Source organism: Taurulus bubalis (genome assembly GCF_910589615.1).
Source record: "Taurulus bubalis genome assembly, chromosome: 2".
NCBI lineage: Eukaryota > Metazoa > Chordata > Actinopteri > Perciformes > Cottidae > Taurulus > Taurulus bubalis.
Window position 1 is genome coordinate 28214254 of NC_136590.1, and position 22086 is coordinate 28236339.

A 22086-nucleotide genomic window follows, 5' to 3' on the forward strand; every position below is an offset into this window, starting at 1 on the left:
AAGCAAGTAGTAGGAAAAGAAGTAGTTCAGGATTTTTTTTTTTTTTTTTAATATGGCCCAAAGTGTGAAACGGTTTACATGTACATTTTTTTTACCACAGCTGATGTTCTGTCTTGCAAGAGCTAACACACATGCATACAGTATGTTTCTTCTGTTTCCGTACATTAACACAGAATGACAGAGTGGATAAACGGCAGTAGCTCATGCTTTAGTAGCATAACATTACTCCCCCTCTGCAACTTAAAGCTCCCCCTTCCTCTGCACTTCTTGTAATAAACTTCCCCTGACCTGTTGATTTACTGTTCCCAACGCCACTGGGATTATGAAGCTGGACAAATCTGGGCTGGGTTATATTACGTGAGAGGAGGGCAAGTCGGGTACAGGCAAGTGAGAGGTGACACAACGCAGGGGTCAACTTATAATACTGTCGCATGAGCCATCGCTGTCAGGCTGATATTTTTTTACCAGAGACAGGTGAGGAGGGAGGGAGAGGAGACTTGTTAGGTCTTTGTACTAAGCAAATGTGACTTCATTGAAAACGCGTTTCTCTGAGCAGCTGGCCCCCCTTTGCGAGAACTCAGAGTACCTGTGCCGCGGGCTTCTTGGAAAAGCAGTGTTTCTAAAAGAATAAGACACAAATAATAGCCATGCCGCACAGTGTGTGAGTGATGACCCTTTGGGTGATGGAGTCTCTGGCTGGCTGCTCCGTGACTGGAGGCACACTCGGAACTTGATGGCCGGTTGCCTTATGTCATTTTACTTGGCATGGTTCTACCTGGGACTGACTTCCAGGAACATACTCTGTGGGTATTTGCGCTGCTGAGAAATCTGTCGCACACCAGCAAAGAATGTCTCTCTGACTAATACTAGTTTTCTAACATGTCGATGCAGAAAAGAACAAATCATAGTTTGCCATTAAATGGCATTCATAGGTGCTGATGCATGTGAGGCACCTTTGAGCTAAGGATGGCAATGTTGCCTGGCCCGTCCATCTGTCGCTCGTCTTAGAATGTGGACACATTGTGTTTCTTCAGAAAGAAGATATCAGAAACCCACTACAAGAGATTGCATTGAGTTACACAAGCGAGTGGAACGGCAGCTAACAAGGACTTTGGCTCTCTATGCACAAGATAAACAATCTAACATGGTTTTGAAATATTCACATTCAGGCTCACGAGAGCAGTGTTTACCAAACCTACTTTTATTTTACAAATAACAAACCATCGCGACCCAATTCACAATCGGCCATAGCACGGAATGGGGGGGGGCAGGCAAAGTGGGCTCACCGTTAAACTCCCCTACGCTACGGAGGCCATCACGGAGGTGAATCAAGGTCTTTTGGCGGAAATACATGAACATACACACTAGATGCCGACGCGGTTGTGGGACAAGTCAGGCCTCCTTTTCTCCCTAACTGCCGGCATTCTATCTAAAATCAAACACTGGGATGATATTATGCTGCTGTTTTGTTTCGGTGTAAAAAAAAGCAAAGCCGGGGTAATGGCCGATCTTCTTTACCCTTTTTAATGGCGGAATCTCTGGGAAAAAGGGCCATAGCTTGGAGCTTAAGGCCACTGACCAAGCGCCGTATTCTACGATTTGTGTGCGACACAAGTTGCATAAGTAGTTAATGCCATGCTGTTGTCATGAGCAAGTCGACTCAGTCAATGCTCAAAATCCACAGAACAGCTAACATATTTACTTTTAATCATACACTTAGCATAACCTTTACAATTTAAAAAAAAAAAAAACATTTGCACAAATCATTTGCGCAAGCTGATGTCCCATAGGGTGTTAAAGTGATGAATCCTTCCCTCAAGCACAAAGACTGCTAATAAAATAAGCTCACGAGTAATCACCTTTTATCAAACAAACCACTGCTGCAGATTAGTTTGTAATCAAATTACTGTGGTGTTGGTTGCTCCGAGAGCCTGTCAATCAAAAAGTTAGACAGAGAAGCTCAAAGTTGACTTTTCAACCCTCTCTATTTTCAGACGAGAAGAAAAAACACAAGAACTTGATCTTATTCCTTTTTATTCCAGGGATATTGCAGCTTTAAATCCTTTTGGTTGCTAAGTAGCGAGTGCCCCTGTGCTCCCTTAATGGGCCTGATTTGGTATTCCGCTCTGATGCCAAGTCTTATTTTTGTATGCGAGACAAAGTGTTTTGATGGAGGGTGATTGCTGAAACGTCTGTCTACCAAAGGCTGCTTTTTTTTCTTGTTTTTTTTGGTGAAGAGTGAGAGTTTTATGGCCTCTCACTGTACAGTACACTTTGTGCCTTCTGCTCAAAACAAGAACACAGTCGATTGAATTTTGGATTCACTTCATCATCCCTCCCTCCTCCCAGCAGCTTTGTTGTCAGCGAGCAGCGTGTGTGTGTATGTGTCTGAGAGAGAGACTGCATGCGACTGTGTGTGTGTGTGTGTGTGTGTGTGTGTGCCTGTTTGTGGTAAAAGTCAATTATTGCAAAAGGCTGCCAATTAATTTGCTCTCCTGGAAATTTGAATGATACTGTAGAATGCACATACTCATAAACACATGTGTATACACAAATGAAACACACACACACACACACACAATTATACACACACATGGGGTAAGCTACAGGCGCGCGCACACACACACACACGCTCAACACTAACTTGAAAAGAGGGAAGAGATGCATTTGGCTGCAGACATTTGTTTGTAAATCAGGTCGTGTTTAGGTGGCGCTCTCTGGCTGAATAGTGAGCATTGCTCACAGGGGGTGAAGCAGGATCAGGCGGAACCGTCTCCAGGTATTCTGGGGGTGTCTTTTTTTTAGACAAAGGGTCCTTCAGGCTGTCTCAAGGAGTCAGAATGAGAGAATGGCAGAGCCGATCGTGAGTCTTCCATGCCGCTAATCTGGGCACAATGAGTCTTGGTTTTAGGCAATCGCCAGGCACATCCCCTTCATCATGATTGTAACCATATTCCCCCTCCGAAGACGTATTCTCTTACTTACCAGAGAAGTGGAAACACCCGGCTAGTACAGTGCAGTCTAATGCAATGCCTTTGTCCTCTCTACACAACTAGTAGTGTTCAAAACAGTGTCTACGTGCGACAGTGACACCCTTCTGGCCTTTTTAATGCTTGGCAAAAAAAAAAGAACATGGACATGTATCTGCAAATACTCCATGGTGCGGTTGAGCTTTTTGAAAAATAAAAAGGAAACCACAGTTTACCAAGGAAAAGCTCAGCTTTATAAAAGACTGAAAAGCGTGCATGCGTGAGTGGGTGCTGGCAAGGTCCAGTTGTGCAGTGTTCTGTATAGCAATTAGTGGTATTCGCCACATTCGGAGGAGGTGCTGCTATGCGTGTCTGGAGAGCACATGTTGATATAAGCCCTGTTTGAGTTGTATTCTTGTTTTACTGTGTTTGCCTTTGATATGTAATTGCAAAGATATTCATGTGGATATCTTGTGTGTGTGTGTGTGTGTGTGTGTGTGTGTGTGTGTGTGTGTGTGTGTGTGTGTGTGTGTGTGTGTGTGTGTGTGTGTGAGAGTTTCTGAATGCATTGCAAACCCCCCAAAATACGAGAGGGGGGAAAAAAGCAGCGGCTGTGATGAGAGGTGGGTAGTACAGGGGGGAGATAAGGTTGTGAGAGCAGGAGGCTAAATTTAAATCGTAATTGGCCGACTTCCACAAGCTTGTGGGCATTTTAATGAGTCATAATAACTTCATTTAAAACCAGCTGAGCAGAAAATAGATTGGAGAGGAGCCTGTGGCTAGTATGGATTTGTGTTGCCTTGTGCGCGTGAATGCACAACCGTGCATCTTTTGAGCTCAACTGTAAAACCCACAGGCGCACACACACACACACACACACACACACACACACACAGTGCAGAAACTAACCGGTGCGACATTTATCCGGGACAGCTTGCAGAATACCACTGAGCTGCTTTACATGCAGTGTTTGTTGTCTGTGTGTTGATGGACCGTAATGACACAACCAACACATTTCTGATGTGATGGCCATGACAGTGTTGGTCAGACACACTAACTCTATAGTTACAACTAACGTGTGTATAGAGTTCAATATCAAAATAGTATCAAGTGTGTGGTTCGAAAATAGAGCTGCAAAAGAGCATGAATGTGAATTCCAGAACATAGGCACCTGCTTTAAGCATAGTGTGTTTTTGTTATAATATACCTGTTAGGGTGGGACTAGTTACACCTTTATCACCTTAATCAATAGCAGCACATGGTGTCTTTAACCTCACACAATTCCCAGCATACTTTTGCTCCGCCCTCCACAGTCTGGATGCTAGGACGGCAAAAGAGCAGTCGCCTTTGGTTTTACGTTTGGCAACGGGCTGTAACCAACGGGTTTCGGTGTGGATGCTTGCTGGTGTAAGGGATCGGTTGCTCGAAGATGTATGTAGGAGTGAGGCCATTTGTAGCATTATGTGGGGCAATTATGAGAAGCTTAGTTTTGTCCGACTTTAGTTGAAGCAAGTTGAGTGACATCCAGTCCTCTATAGTGCACAGTTGCGGAGGGCATCTCGGTTGCTGAAGTCAATACGTCTCGTAAACTGTCCGGTCTGCTGTGAGCGCAGCTGAAGGTCTGTAGCTGTCAGCCTGCTGAACACTTCCTGCCACATCAAATCAGAGCGTCCTCTGACGATCCTCCTCATTTATTGTTAACATCATCTACTCACCAGCTGGACATAGTCACACCTGGACGTTAACCAAGTATTATTCTACATGAGTGTGACCGGAGCCGTGGAAAAAAAAGGAGAAAAAAAAAAAGAGTAAAACCACTGTTCCAGTTTAAAAAATGCCTCCGATTTCTGCGCCATTATGCTCAACACTAAAACATTGTTCTGGTAATGATATAACAGTGTGTCATACATCGAGGCTGGCTATTAGATTTCCACTACCACTTGTCGCAGCTTCTGTAATGAACCCCTGGTATGCACTGACATCGGTAGGAATGGAAGTCGGCCAATCAAATTTGACAGCTCTTTCATTGTGTCATGTCAGTGTCTGTAATTAGGCAGGTTGTACATGAGTGTAGACAGTTGCTTTAGTGTTCTCATGTCCTAACCAGTCGCTTCTGTTAGATTATTGGCCTGTTGATGTCCAGGGCAACCAAGACTGTATTTACCCGCTGATATTCCCACGTTAAATAAATGGCCAGACAAATACTTTTTCTTCTTTGTATCTTAACTGCACAATGTGACAGTCAGTTGAATGAATTATTACGTGACATTTTATTTTCCCAGTACAGCATAATCTTTATGTTGCATACTCGTATATTATTTAATGAAATAAGACTTTGACTCTATCTTTTTGACAGTTTGTTCCACATTTGCTTGAGCATACTAAAAGATGTTTGTGAATTGAATGAAATGTCATTATGGCTTTTTTTTCTTCTTTTTCCAAAGGATCTAGTTTCTGTTATACGGTCCCAAGTGGGAAAACAGAGTGGGGTGGATTGTTTGTGACACAAATGGTAATAAAAGTAAATATTCTCTCAGGCACAACCTTTTATTGCATTATGTAAGTTGGCCAATAGCTCTGGGAAACTTTTTAGATCAATTTCGCAGCGCAGATTAGAAAGCTATGAATCCCATTTATGGAAGAGCTCCCTCATGAAATGCTCTTTGAAACTTTTATATTTTCGGATGAAGAGAGAATGAACCCGGCTAAGCAAAGATCTGCCGACGGCACTTTCATGTGGGGGGTGGGGGAGAAAGAAAGCAAGGGAAAGTGAAAGGAGACAGACAGACAGAGCGAGCGGGCAGAGGGAGAAGATAAAAGCACTTCCAAAGCCATCTGGAAGTAGCCAGGACACACAAGGATTGCTTTTATGCTACTAATTCCACTGGGAGGTGCGACATAAAAGCAAAGCATGGATATTGTGTTATAACTGTTGAAAACAAGCAAGTGGCCATGGAATACTAATATGGCTGGTCAGAGAGAAAATCACTTCAATCCAGGGGTAAAAAGGCTTTTTGGATGCCCCCCCCCCCCCCCCCCCGGAGGTTAGGGGGTATTGATTAGTTGACTATCTGGCAGACAGTTTCTGAAAGAGTCTATACTTTACAGATGCACTAAACATGCACTGTTTGATTTAATGATGATTATAAGATATTTGTTTACATGCAGGAGGTATATAGTATTGTTGGGCGATGTGACAAAATGGATCATGATTTTTTATTTTTTTTTCAGGTCCATGTTCTTATCACGATTGCGTTTCACGTTGGTTTCAAGACTATTTTGTAAGTTAAGTTGGATTTTGAATAAACCAGTTCACAGAAAGTATTTGTGATCCCAGTTTTTAACAGCCCACTAAGGTCAAACCTTTTAGTGGACCACCCTACCTAATAAGAGAGATAATAGCTGAGGTTGCATTGAGTTAAATTATGTGTTCAAGCTTCATTGTGCGGAGGTAAATTATAACGTTATCATAATGAGTAATGTAATCTTGTAACATTTTGTTTTTGGCGAGAAACTTTATTTCTGACTTGTTTAACTTTCTTTAGTTTTTACCGCGCTGATATTGGATTGGTGCTTTGTATCGTCCGCTATGCAAGTTCAGGTACAGGAATTGGTATGAGGAAGTAAGAAAAAATGTATTTGAACATCCCCAGACAGAATTCCACAAATTGTAACATCACGGCACCATCAGTCTTTCGTTCACTTCCTGTATGCCACAGGCGGATGACAGTATCACCCTGTATCTTCTAACAATGGCATCATGCCTGTACAGTATGCATTGACACAAAACCAGATTAACTGGTTTAAAAGGCAGTTGTATGTAAATATACAGTGGAGGTTTTAAAGAGAGCCTTTTCTCCATGTGGTGTCCACTAAATATGCAAAACACATCTCTGTGGGTTAAACTGAAAGACGTAAAGAGTGCAAAGACACAATGAGTGCACCCAACATGACGACAGCCCACAGCGCCAATACAGATGTTTCTGTCAAACCGTCACCCAGTTTAAGACTTACACAAGCCATTAAAATGTTACATAACATCCTATGTAATCTCCATGATTCTATCAGTTTGGTTAAATCTGCTCCTTGAACATCAAAATCCAGATGGAGCTGAAAAAATAGAAAGTGTCTCACCCTTGTCACATTTGTTGCCTGTGGCACAGTTTAACACGAATTGTTACATGTTCATCTTTGCCAATATTAGAACTTCAGGAGATGACACTAAACTTGTGTGAATCTTAACTGGTTGGTAAGTAACTGCATGTTTGATCGATTTTTCTTTGTGGTCAAAGTAATTTTCCAAATTCAAATGTGTCAAATGCATGCAGAGATAGCTTTGTTTGTGTTAGCATTGCATGAATAATTGATAAGAAAGAATCCTAAATGTCAAGATAACTTCAGCAGAATTGAAAACTATTTTTAAGTTGCAAACAATTTGTGCTTGATCTTTTCTAAAATATTGCTATTTAGTCTATTTTCATGGCTTCACAGCATGATCTTGTCCATGCTTGTCCAGAAATAATATTCTAATGTAACAGTTCACTATCATGCAACTTCCGGAATCCCCGGATGAGGGGATATCTGAAAAGAATTTCTCTTTTGTGCGCTGCTCGTCACAATGTGATTCACAATTTGAGATTTGAGAAGCTACTTTTGAGCTACTGAGAAACATCAGATTCACGTCGGCCAAATCCTTTTCCTGATAACTCAACAACAAACTTAACAGCAGGAAAAGATGGTGAAAAAAGGCCTACTCAGAGAGCAACTAGAGGACGGGCGAACCCTTTGAACCGTACATTCACCATTTGGCCTATTTCTGCCTCAGCTGATTGTATCCCCCCACCACACACACACACACACACACACACACACACACACACACACACACACACACACACCCCTACTTTTGGCTGCCTGCCAAGAGCTGTCATTGCCTCTACAGTATCAGTTCTGCTGTATCTATATCCAGAGCTGTGAGGAGACCCGTGCAGAAAGTCATGGGTCTAAAGGAAGAAGAGGGCCGGCAAAAGAGGAAAATTATTAACACATTTTTGGGGAATTGTAACACTAGTTTTCAGGTGTATATAATAAGAAGATTAGTAATAATAACTATATTCAATACCTTTTTAGAATTAAGACTTTTTACGACAGTGATAATCAGTTTATCCTTGTCTGCTCTTTATTTAGGACGGTATGTGTCCATGCATAATGCAGTATTCATGCCTTAAGCAATGTATTTCAACTTTATTGTAGCTCAAAATGAAAGCAGCTGATGAAGGCAGCCAGAAAGCTGAGCGCAGGCTCTCATAAATGATAACTAATTGGATCTCAATGTCATCTCTGCTGTGGGTCTGGACAGAATCTGAACATAGGGGGAGTTTCTTCATCTTTATCTAACTTTACCCTCCAAATAATATCCTCACTCTGACACCCCATTTGTGGAAAAATAGATGACCTAACGGAAAAGAGTTAGTAACCTCTTTATGGTGTCATTTGGCAGATAACACAGGCTTGACGACTACATGTTCTGTGGTATTTGAGGTACGTTTATTCTCCTAAATAGCTCTTGATGTGAGATTTCCCTAATTGATCCGATTTGCCCGTTTGAAGTCTGCTCTTATTATGTTTTATGTGGAAGATTTAATGGGATGGAGGAGAGGATTTTGGAATCAAACAAACTGAACAAGTATGTAAATCAATGCACCTGAGTGTAGTAAAACAAAACAAAAAGATGAAACTGCGTGTTTCAAGCATTTCCTGTTGTTTAGCCATTTGGATATCATCTGCACTCTCAGCCATGCCTCCTGTTGTTTCTGTTGGCTCAGCTTGGCCTCTTTCCTGAGTCGAACTGACTCCCATCAACAATAGTTTAACAATGTCCTTGTTATGTTTTTGGTCATTGTATCAATAACGTATCTTCACACCCTGACATGGGAACATGTAGACACTGAAACCTAAAAAAAAAAAAACCTTGGTCTTATATTCTGAATGATTTTATAAAAAACTTCACACTTTTATGTTGCAGTGTTTTTTGATTTTGCACCAAGGGTATTACATTCCTGTCAACTTCCAGTTTAGAATTCAGAGTATTTCTCTGCCGGTTCACACATTTACCTCTTTTTTTCACAGTTTTACTACCCAAGTGATCTCGGTATTCCCTGCTTTTCACTTGGGGCCCTGTGACTCCAGCCTTAATAAACTCAGCATTGCCTTTGACAATGTGTGACTTGAAAGGAGGAAATAATGGGCCCTAAACACTAAACTTTTACAGGTTATTGACCTGGGGTAAGGGAGGGAGAGTGTATGTGGGGAGGGGGTCATCCACAAACTCCTGCCATGATTTTGCAGCTCTCAATTGGCCATTTTTGGTTCACTGTTTACAGAAAAAAAGAGAACGGAGGCAGAGGGCGATGTGTGGACGGAAGAAAGGTGAACAGTGAAAGGTTGTATAGTGTAGATGACAATAGTTACCGAAGCATCAGACAAGAATGGTTACGCTCACATGAAACCTGGTGAATGCACTGTGTCCACCATGCAGGTTTTTAATGAGCTGGAGCTCCGTGTCTCCTGTTACACTGGTAAAAATTCCATGGACTGCCTTGACTTTTTGATTTGGTTTCATTCTCAAGAGTCGAGTGTTTTTTGTGTTTTTTGTTCGCCTGCTCCAGCAGAAGAAGAAAATATAAAGGACAACAAGCGTTACTTCTGTGTCTCGAGCTGGTTCTCCCACCTTAAACCTCAGCCCGCCACCTGCAAACGACAGCAAAAATGAGTTCCTGCCCCAATCCAGCAGCCATCTCGTCCCTTCCTCTCTTGAACTATAAATGAATTTACAACACTGTAAAGTGGATGTCAATTGCTGGATTCCCAGCAGGCAACAGTCTTTGGTGGTCACAGGGGTAAGGGTTCAACTGCTGGTCAGACTCTCCTGTCTGCCTGTCTCTCTCTCTTCCCAGCACACGTAGAATACAGCCAACATTGTACAAAGATTCAGCATTCTGCCCTGCTAGCGGTGCGGCCTTAAGGTGAAGATGTCCGTCTGTCCAACGCTGTGTTCCAGGGCAAGTTTGTCAACTACTGTGGCAAGCTAATAATACCAATTGGCTATGGATATTCTTGGTTCCCAGAGGATGAAGCAAGACTGTGGTCCTCCAAAAAAAGATAGCACTGGTTAAAAAGTTTGTTTGTTTGACTTCCAGTCTGTTCTCCTACCACCAGTCAACATTGGTTTCTTTAAAACATGATCACAGTCTTTTCCTGGACCAAACCAAGTAGTTTAAGTTGCCTAAACTTCACCGATCCTTAACCACAGATGTGGGTGTATAAGAAAACACTCACATGAGTTATATGCGGTTTTGGAAGGCACAACCAAACTACCTATTTTTGGACACCAGATCAGAAACTTGTCGTGGTTCGTATCGGAAAACCATGGCAAAGGTATTGAGTATTATATTTAATGATATTAGTGGTGGACACACTGGTCCATGATGAGGTATCTCAAGTTATCAGGTATATGTCCTGTGTAATTTACTGAACACATAAATGCTCTCAAGATGATACACCCTCTTGATCGCGGTGACTCCTTGGTCTTACCTCTAATGCTTGAAGAGTAAAATTGTTCACTAATGTTCTGTTGAAATGAACATTTCTCCCTTAAGGTGCCACTAGCAGGACTTTATTCCTAGTATTTTTATTAATTATGTAGAGCATGCTACGATCTGCAAATATCAATCTTTTCCAAACATTTCTTGAAAAACAAGTTTACTGCTAACACTTACTCAACACAGTGTGCATTGCAATACAGATCCAGAACTGCTGTGTGACTATTTAGGGGTGTGTTACAAGAGGGCTGTTTCTTGTCAAATTGCTTTGGAAAACTACTTTTGAGTGAAGTAGCTGGTTTTGCGTTTTAGTCTACAGGAACATTCCCTAGCTGATGAGGAAATAAACAAGCCTTAGATATGAGCTCCCCAAGAAGAATTAAAAGAGCAAATCACAGGATCAAAATGTCAGGGTTTGAAAGAAGTTGCAGCAGCTTTTAACGCCACACTTGCAAGATAGTACTGTTGAAACCACTGTGACCTCACTTGACTTGTTCTTAACAGTGTTATCTGAAAAATGCTGTCAGTCAGACGCAGAATGCTCTCTCGTATCCTGTTTGTCTTTCTTCTGGCTGCTCCTCTGTGAGCAGATTACATATTAACTTACTGCCCCACTGTAGTTGCTTGATAGATTGATCTCGAACTGAATGGCAGGTCATTTGGAGCACTCTGACCTCCAGATTTGATTCTGATAACAGGTATGGTCACTGATGTCATTCAAATTTGCTGCATGATAACCTCTGATCCTAAGTGAAATCAAAATGTGTGCACTTAAAGGGAACTCCACATCAAAGTCTCTTTAGAAGTCTGGGAAAGTGTATGCGAGAAATGTTGCATCAAGCCTTTTTTTGGCTTGAGAGAGCTGCACAACGTCTAATAAACTGTGCTGACGCTGACTCAAGTGATGTCTCTTAATCAGACCTCTGTCGCCCTCTCCTCATCTCTGCTTGAGGCTCGTTTCCTCGAGGCTACGTTAGCCAAATCCAGCATGCCACACCAGATTCCCCAACCAGACAAAAAAAAAAAAAAAAAGTTCTTCTCTGTTTCTGCTACATCGATTTTGATGTGTCAATCTTTAGAGGACAAAGTTCGAGAAGTGGAATGCTAAATAGAGCAGCACTCTTTAATTGTTGTTTAATTGTAGCCCAGATGCAGCATGTTATGTTTGCATATGCAGTCCTGTCATGCCGTCGTTTGCTGCAATGACATGCATATTTGTTCTGTTTACGTTGGAGGAGGTGTTGTAGCTGTCACAGTTCCTTGTCAGACACATTTTGAAAACTGCATTTAATCAATTAAAAGCTCTTTGGTTGTAGAAAAAAGCAGTCCATTTTAAATAACTCATATTTATTGCACGTCACTGCCATTTAGCTTGAATTCCTTCTGAGAATTAAAAAGATATTTTAAAGTGTTGCATCACAAACTGCTTTGGTTGGTAAACTGGAGTACTGTGTGCTTTTTCCAATTGTCACTTTAGATTATCTGGGTAGTCAAGTCTTCAAAGCTGCTAGTTGCACACTGCATTACCAAGCACTCGTTTAATTTATTTAGATGTATTTATCTCAACTGAAAATCAAGTTAATCTAAAGTTTAGCTTAATCTGATCAAGACCTTTTTTAATAGACTCAAACTGCAGCAGGTCACTCATGTTGATGTATATTTCACCAGAAGCCCACCCACCCCTATCCAACCAGGATCTATTAATACCAGACCCTGAGGCTTGTGAGAAATGGTCCACTTTGGCATTTTAGAGCAGCCTAACTTACTTCCTGCCTCTTCACACCAGGAGAGCCCCGGGTGGTTCCTCTATGCATCCAGCTCTTGTTTCCTTCCTTGCACTTCTTCACACACATCCATATACCCACATGTGCACACAAATACACACATTCACCAAAGGCCTTGAAGATATACTTGTGTCTGTGGCCTGCAGGAGCCCACGGATACATGTCAAAGCCTCATTTTCTCATCTCTTTTTGAAAATGGGGAGGGGGGTTGAAAGCAAAGCTGAAAACACATGGCACCTTTCACCTCTAGGGGCAGCCCGGGAGGAGGGGAGGCCAGGGTTTGGAGAGGGTGGGGGAGTTTTGAAACACTTGGTGAGTGTCTGGCAATGGCAGGGTAATTGCTGTTACTGGACAGCTAGACGGGGCATATATGGTTGTGTGTTTTACAACCTCATTTTCTTTCTGTCGTCATCATTCCTAGTAGTTATGATAGCATTTTATTTCTCATTTTGCGACTGCTCGACGGTTTCATGTGACGGAGAATCGCAAACAAAAGCCATTAGACAACAAAACACTTTTGTTTTAAAACTTTTTTATTACAAATACCATGACAATCGATCCAAGAGTTTGAAAACATTTCACTCAAAACCAAAAATGTCAACCTCATGGAGTCCATCCTGTGGGGACATTGACTTAGCATTTAGTGGCATGGCAATCCATTCATTACTCCAGTAGACATTCAACTTTTGTTTTAAAGTCCCATCACGATAAGGTCTCCTGATAAACATTTGTTTTGAGAGATAAGACACAGTTATCTTTATTTCACCAGTTGTCTCAAAAGCCTCATGCTACCCAATGCTACATCAACAGTAATCTGATTGTAGTGATCTAAAAAAAACAGTTATGGCCAACAAAAAAAGAAGCTAGCCAAATGGTTTTAAATGGTGCATGTGTTTGTGTCCATTCGTGTCAGTGCACACTTAAAACCAGGTTTCTCTGACGTCAAGACGGTTTGAAAGTAAGGAGGAGAGGTAGACGAGAGGAAGGGAGTGCAGGAAAGGGAGGAGGATGGATGGATGGATGGATGGATGTGTGGACTGAGATGCCCTCGATCTCCCAGGGGGGAAAAGCTCTGGAAATGGCTTTGTCGTTCAAAGAAAGTAAGGCAGAGGAGAGGGAGAAACAAACGGTACAAAAGAAAGAACATTCGGGTCGGAAAACTGTCCGTGACCTACTGGACAAACAAATTGGTTTGCAGGCAAAATGGATTAAGAGGTTGAGCTGGGCAAAAAAAACAAGGGTGACTGATGTTGCAATGTGAGCTCATCCATTTTGAAGTGGGGGGGCTAAATTTAGAGGCTTCACGTGTGTGTGTGTGTGTGTGTGTGTGTGTGTGTGTGTGTGTGTGTGTGTGTGTGTGTGTGTGTGTGTGTGTGTGTGTGTGTGTGTGTGTGTGTGTGTGAGCATGTGAACGCGAGCGCTCTGCAAGTCAATATTTGTCTACTTTGCCACGTCCCTAGACATCCCATTCGGCGCAACAGACCGTAAAGCTGTCAAATGCGACCTGAATATTCTCTGTCTTCATCTGTTTCCTCCTTTTTCTCTCCCTCCCTCTTCCGCGTGCTCTCTCATTTCCCTTTGATTTCTTTTTCCTCTCTGTCGATAACAATATCATCGGGAGCAAACATGTTCCTGTGCTTTTGATGGCTTGTCTACACCCCCTCTCCTCCCTCCCTTCCCTCACAGAATGGCAAGATTATGTCCTCTTATCTGCGGCGCTGTGTTTGCTCACACCATAAAGTAATTTCTGCTCGTGTGAGTCTGTCTGACCGACATTTGTTCGAGCCAGGGCGTGTTTTATCATCACTGCAATATCATCTCCATAATACATTATCTGTGTTTCCATGTGCAGCTACTTTGTGTCTGCCTCGTACACTCTGATTGTAATTGTCCTTTGAGGTTTTTTTACTACTAAAAAGCTGCTGCCTCGTCCTGTCCCATACATTTATATTAACATCTGCATAGCTCAGATCAACCAAGGATAACCAAGGATCGGCAATGTTACTCACATGGTGGCCATCTTGAAAAAGAAAATCCAATTCGGTTTCCTTTTTATCTCCGCCAGGAGATTATTTATTCAGTCGGACGTTTGCTCACGCGTTTGTCTGTCTCTCTATTCACGGCATCCCACGTACAACTGAATGCATCGGCTATATATTTATTGTGCTCATTTATGACTTCAGACTTATTTTAAACATCGACAACATGTTTTGTTAACAGTTTCATATTATCAGTGACTGCAGACGCCTCGCTACTCTTAACCGGTCAGTAGGGCCGCAAGGGATCAGCAAGTGCTTCCATCTCTTATTTCTGATCCCGATTAAAACAGTTTCCTCTCTTGATTTACACCCTTAAGTCAAACAATTGCATGCGAGTGTGTATGCAAACTATTGATTAGTGCATGAAAAACTGAATGGGTGACCATATTTCTAATCCCTCATTAAGGGACTCACAAGTGCGCCGGATACTTCATTTTCATGGATATCAACAGATATTTAAACCTTGTGTGAATTGTCTTGCTGCGGCAACATTTAAAACTCTGTTTGAATTCTGAGACACTTTCTTTAGATTTCTAATTTGCCTTGTGTTTATCATTAAATATATGTTTCAAAGATATATAATGTGAATTCTGTCGTGATTGTGTCAGATGTTGATCTAAGGCCACCTCCTGCATGTTGCCATCTGTCACATGCTTCCTGGTACACATAAAGATGCGTCAGCGAAAAAAACTCTATTCCTGCATAATAAAAAGGTGGTTAAATGACTGAAGGTGGATTTACCCCATTACAACCCTAAATGGAAACCCTCTCGATTGTGCTGCAAGACTTGTGTAACAATGTGCCTGTTGTTGCGGTGACTTATTGCAAACTCATCGTGTGTGTGTGTATGTGTGTGTGTGTGTGTGTGTGTGTGTGTGTGTGTGTGTGTGTGTGTGTGTGTGTGTGTGTGTGTGTGTGTGTTTTATTATTCTGAGAGGCAGCCTGGCGCGGGCCCAGTCTTTTCTGAGCCTTGATAAAAATGTGCTGGGAGCATGGCGGTACACACCTACTCCACTATAGGGTACAGGCAGTACCGTGGCCTGTCCTCTCCAACTGGCAGTCTCTGTGCTGCTGTACCACTGATAAGGGGCTGGTGTAAATAAAACTGTAAAGCACGGCTCGTTAAAACCCTGAAGGTAGAGTGAGGAAGGAAAGGAGAAGGGAAAGAGAGAGAGTGTGTGGTGTCTGTACTCATTGTTCTGACAGCATACTGCGTCTGTGTGTATTCCTGCAAATGTGTGTGTACGTGTTTTGCTCTTTGTATATGAACCAGATTGAGTTTCAGATGGATGAATGTTTTTGATACTTTTAATTTCATGTTGCCCATTGCTTAACTTTTTAGAGCAAAGATTGAGGACATGAGTGTGGCGAAGACGGAGGAAGTCATTTTTCATGGTTATGAATAAAAGTCCTAGATGTAGTGAAACCGACGTTCGTGTGTGTGTGTGTGTGTTCATGGATTTTTTGCTGTTTTTTGGTACAGAGAGTACTGTCTTACGTAAGCCATTTATGTAGGCTCAGTGAACAGCCAGGCTATGTTTTTGTTGGTGACTGCGCTTGTCTGCCTCCCTCCCTCCCTCCATCGCACACACACACACACACACGTACGTTCTCTCTCCCTAATCTGTCTGTCTGCCTCTCTCTCTCCTGCTCTGTTTACACTCTTGAAAACCACTGAGTGTGATATTGGTCGGCCATTGACAGATACGCTGTAATTTAATTTCCCATTTTGCCCCCCTGACTCCTGAGAACGGATCACTCAGCCACTTCCTCCAGAAATATCGGGCAATACAGTCAACTGTGTCCTACCCTGCGAGAGCCAAGGCTGCACAGGAATTGGAAGTAGGGGGGGGGGGGGGGGGGGGCAGGGGGGGGGGGGGGGGGGGGGAACTGAACGAAAGCTTTCTCATGTCAAGTTAACCTTTACATCCACCCATGCCATCATAATTCCAGGCATCCACAACTTGATTTTTAATGTTTGACTTAACTCTTGCATGTTGTTGTAAAATGTAGTAACTTTTTTTAAGGTCAGTATGGCCCGTGTATTTTTGGAATTGTGTGACGGTGGAAATTTGGCATTGGGACAGGTTTGTTCCTACTTAATACTAATGGCGCATAGGAGGAAATAATCTCTGCTTTAATTTAAAATGTGCACTATTTCATTTCCTGTGACGCTATTGGGTGGACACTATGCCCCAAATTCTCCTCACAGATCCTCAGTAAAATATTGCATTCCGTAAGCTTGATACATTTCAAGCCCTTTTCATGCAAAATAGAAATATCAAAATACATATATTTATGTATAAATGATCAGCAAACTATTTCGTCTGCAGCACGAAATGTGCACTGTGACAGTTTATGATCAACCTTCAGTCCACACGAGGGTAAACTTGGCACGTAGTTATCTTGGTTGATCTCCAATATTCTGACCAGAAGGACAGCTGATTGTCACCAAATGATGCTAAAACATGTTATTATAATATAAGTAAAGGTCAATAGAAATAAAGACAGTTGGCATTTTATTTTGTATATGCACCAGAGTTGTTGACCATGTTGAATTCAGAATGTCATGTATTACAGCAGGCTTATTCTCTTGGAACAGTGGAGCTCTGTTGTTGAGCCTTTTTCAACAATGTGGAAGCTCTTAGACAGGGTTTTATTTTGTGTGTAATGGATGCTAAATAGTGTCATGCCATCTCATGCAATTGGCTATGTGAGACCATTTGACAACGGATTTTAATTACTAAATTGCACGAATCATAAGGCATTTGCATGACTTTGCTGATTTCCAGTCAACTTCCATGTTCAATTATTTTTCAGTTTTTTTTTTAAACATTGCATTTTAACATTTCTGTTAGTAAACAAGATCATTTAATGGGAAGATCAACAGTGTCATCAGACTACAACAGAGGTTTTTCTTTATCTCCTGTGCAGGATGAAATGTTTGAAATGCCTCCGATCAACATGTTGGCCTACTTTCTGTGTGTCGCTTTGAGCAAAGACAGGCTCTCTAACTCTTATGTTTAATTCTCCGATTGTCTTTGATAAAAGATTCTGTTTAGACTGTGATCCCCAAGGGGGGACATCTGTTGCTAACTTAGCATATATGCTCTACCTGCAAAAGAAAGTAGGTTGGAACAACAAGTGTGAAGTCGGGGGGGTACACTGTCACACAAAAAAAGTGTCTTCCATAGGAGGCACAGAAAAGTAGAACTATCATCCCAAACAAACAGGGCCTTTCTCTGCGTCTGACATGTTCTTTTGAATGATGAGAGCTTCTGAATGGCGGCATTATGAGATCACATAGCTGAGCCGGGTGATGCAAGTGGTGATAGTGTGGGTGGGTGTTGTTGCACCCAAACGCACTTACACCCCCCCCCCCCCCCCCCCCCCCCCCCCCCCCGTCATATGGGGCATTGATGTTACTGTTCTTACCGCTGGTCCACATCTCTGCATCACAACGCTGACGGAAGTTTGCATTTTCACATTCGGATTCCATGCACACATGCAATGAGTGTAACAGCAAATAGGACAATGCACCATTGCACACCACATTATTTAGGGAAATGGGAGAACGAGCACTTAGTATGTCAGGGGAAATTACAGGCGAGGGAATGCACCATCACTTCCCAGTGAGGCCGGCTCAGTGGGCTAATCCACAATCCTCATCACGTCCCCGTGGTGAAATGTTGCCTGTTTTAGGGGACGCTAACTTTAAGTGAAACACTCTTGCTTAATGCCAAGGAAGTGGTGCGAGTACCTCGAGTCAACTAGACCCAAAAGTAGTCACTGTTTTTTTTTTTTTTAGAGAGCACAGAGTAACAAAGAGATTTATAAATTGAACAAAAATGTGAATGATAGCATTGTTGCATTGTTTTAGCGTGAGATGGGGGCCCATGTCACATGATTGCAACAGGCTGACTCAAGCCATTCTTTTTTTTGACTGTGTGATTTTAGACTTTGATAACTTGAAAAGATCATTTCCATATACTTAGCAGGGCCTGCTTGCTATATATTTACTTCAACAAAGAACTAAGCCCACTTAAAAGAAGAAGAACGCTACTGTAAAACCTAAGAAAAAAAAGAAAATTGCACAAGTTGCCCTTTTTAAGGAAGCAAAGCAACCGGATATGAACCCTTTTACTACTTGGCATACACTCACAGCTACAGTCAAATATGTACACTAACTAATCTAACTTTAAAAATCAGCACACCACACCAAGGGGTGCTTTTAAAAAGTTAACAATGTGGCACCATATGGAAGAGAGGTTTCTTTATCGGGGATGCAGGGCCTGAAAGGGCAGATCAAGTGTACAGTAAATACGTGGGGCAGTTATATTACTCTTTGCCGCAAGGCTTTGCAGGAAGTTTACTTGATTGACAGGGAGCCTCGTTTACATCGCTTTTATGAAATAACTGAGGCCGACTGCGCTGCAAGAACAGTTGTGCAATATTTCAGAGGGGGAAGCGAAAAGGGAAGCGGATTTAGTGGCATGTGGCACCTGATCACCACCCCATCCCCACGCACACACACTCTAACTAACTCAGCATGGGTTGAACTTTTAAGTCAGCTAAGGGCTCAATCTGTAGCAATGTGACACTAACAGTGTAGACCATTTGGAGATTCCTTGTTGTTTCTATTTTTTTTTTTCATGTTGTGATTGTTCCTTTTTATTTACTTATTTTTATATATTAATTATATTTTGAGGTTTCATTTATTCCTGATGAACGGCAGGGATGTGCCGATATAAAACTTTGTTTTGTGCAAAAGGAAATTATCACTGAATCAAATTAAAGATCAGGTTTAGTTAAATGATGAAATGAAGTGCCTTGAGGTCCTACAGTTTGAGTGGGCCCCTGAGTAGACTGGGGTTTTAATGTTCACGGATTATTTAAAACACACGTGATAAGAGTTACAGCTGATGTCTAGTGTGTGTGTCCCTTGTCCCGGTTACCCGGTCTCTCCTAACTAACAAGTTCACCCTCCTGCGATCAAAGGGGCCTCAAGATTTATCACTTTAATTTGGCAGTGAAAATGGCTGATGGCGGCTGTTACCAAGCAGAGGGCCTCCTGTTAGCACTTAGTTGGCTAACTAGAGTGACGGGCATCTGGCTGGGTGGCTGCCTGGCTGTGTGTACCCTGGGTTCCTCCCCCATTTGCCCCACTGTGACCCCACACAACTCCATTCTCCTTGAAGCAAGGCACCACGCAGGCATTTCCTGACAATTTATGTCCTTGTGCCACAAGCAGGGGCATGCCCTGCACTAAAATCCTATCCCTGGCCCTTATAGCACACGCGTCGTGGCCCCCCAGAAGACTGGTTGTAGTGTTGCACCACTGTCTGTGAGGCATTACTTGTGGTAGTCATGCTAGTGTTATGCTGATTTACTACACATACGCATGACTTGTTTTTCTTACCTTCCATTGGTGTCCATTTGTTGTTGTTGTTTTAACCAGAGTAGATTTTCTGAGCATTAATGCTCCTGGGTTAAGTAGCCCTGCTCAGGGGCACCTCAGTGGTAATAAAGGAAGGGAAATAGTAAATTGAAACATACTTGATTTATTTTCAAGTTTCCATAATTTATTTTCATTGATGACAGGAATTAATGGGCTAAAAACACAATATGGGCTTTAAAAATGTGTATATATCTGAAGAAAAAAACATGAATGTGTATCGAGTACTGACATTAGTCTATGAGTAGCACATGATGGAGTGGATTGATTGTCATAAAATGGCCCGGTGCAAGGGCAATCAATGAGCTCCGATCAATATGATAAAAGGAGTCCCATGTAGTTTGGCAGAGCACCAGCAGCATGTAAAAAAAATATAGAATTACAGTTTATCCAACAATAATGAATCAGGAAGTTAAAGAAGCAACAGAGGGGCTATGTGATTAATGCAGATTAGGGACATCAGTGGGTGTGTTGGGGGATTCTGTCTACATCTCCACTACATGTCTTGTTCTCCAAAGGTTAAGTGGCTGCTTTTGCAAGCTAATTCAGCCATATGCTCATCTGTGCATTTGACACTGGCACGCCATACGCTCACACTACAAATTATGCCTCTTGAATATGCAGCCAATTAAAAAGGACATTGCTCACCAGCTCAGTCTATTGAGTCTAAAGCTGTTAAATGGAAATAAATAGTGTGATATCAGAGACAAATATAAGGTGTGCTGGTTTTAAAGGCTGCATTGCAGGGGCTTATGATCTAGTCACGCTCGCTTGTGCAGCCTACCGTCTTTTGCATAACTTGTTGCATAAGCGCTCCACTGGCAGGCACATTCTGTCATGTACGGTCTGGGTCATTTCTGCTTTTGGTAGGGCTTATTACAGTACAGGCCGTTCCCTAATGTCACTGTGGTTGCAAAACCACACAAGCCATCTCTCCCTGACTTTTTTTTCTTCCTGTCATCTAAGAATTGGCTTCCTGTTTTCATTGTGTTCTCTCTCTGGAGGTGTCGTAACCCAGGAGGCCGTGCCAAGAACAAATCAAGATCTGGTCGGGAGAGATCGCTCTGTGCTTGCACTGGAAACGGACGCGCACACCCGCACACATTCACCCATGTTTTGAGCACACACAATATCCAGATGTTAAATGTGTGTGTGTGTGTGTGTGTGTGCGCGTCTATTTGATGTGTGATGTGTATGGCATGTACAGTGCTTGTTGCCAAGCCATAAAAAGTTGTTTGCCTGGGCCTGATGTGATGTGTCCTTCAGCAGAACCCTGTACTGTATTTGTGCATGCCAGACTCCTGACTCTCCTTTTTATTGTGGGACAAGGTTGTACACATTCATGAAGGTGAACATGGCAATCCAGATCATATAGTGGCGCAAGGGCTACACACAAAGTGTGTGGTGCAACAAAAGTAGGAGAGTACTCAACAATAACTGTATGGCTTTGAGTCAAAATCAGGAACATATCAGCCTTGCATATTAAAAATGTGTCCGACACAATGTGTGCATACACTGCTCTTAATTTGGGTCCATAAACAATATATTGGCATAACAAGTGTCTGCTTTAAATACCCATAGATTTGCAGGTTAGAGACATTAGACTTGCAAAAGAGTCAAAATGATATTCATGACGTATTTGCATATTCATACAAACATTTTCTTATCTTTGAGCTGAACCTCACCAATAAGAAGGCAGATACTGTAGTTTGATTCATCAAAGTATGAAGCTTAATGTAGGCTAAATTATACATTAAAATACCCCTATTAATCAATGAAATTTTAAAACATATTTATCTAAATAAAAAGAGAAATAACATTTTGCTTTTTATTTTTTATTTTATTGGTTATCTGTGTTGAAGATTCCCTCCTCATTTTGTTGTAGGTATTCTATCTCAAGGTCCCCAAATCCAAACACTTCGTTCACTGTATGCCTTTAAAGTTGTGTTTAAAACAAGACCAGTAGAGGCTGGCTGACGTTGGTGTGACAACTGACCGGACAGAGAAATAAAAATCAAGTTGCAACCTTGTGGCTTTTGACTCCTGATCGGCTCATGAGTCTCTATGGCCGCTCAGGCATTCTAACAAGTGGTTAGAATGCCTGAGCGGCATAAAAAAAAATCCCAAATAACCATATTCTGTTATTTTGGAATATGGGTACCCTGCAGAGTGTTATGGTTGCATTCTGTAGAACGATACAGTTTCAAGTGAATTTTTTTCATGAAATTAATTGACTCT

General features: G+C 42.0%; 1 protein-coding gene across 2 annotated transcripts in view; it reads left to right on the top strand.

The window, feature by feature from the left end:
* The window catches only part of zbtb16a (zinc finger and BTB domain containing 16a), a gene marked incomplete at both ends in the record, with an annotated part of 132150 nt that overhangs the window by 60151 nt on the left and 49913 nt on the right, over nt 1-22086 (top strand). The gene's annotated exons all lie outside the window — the stretch shown is intronic.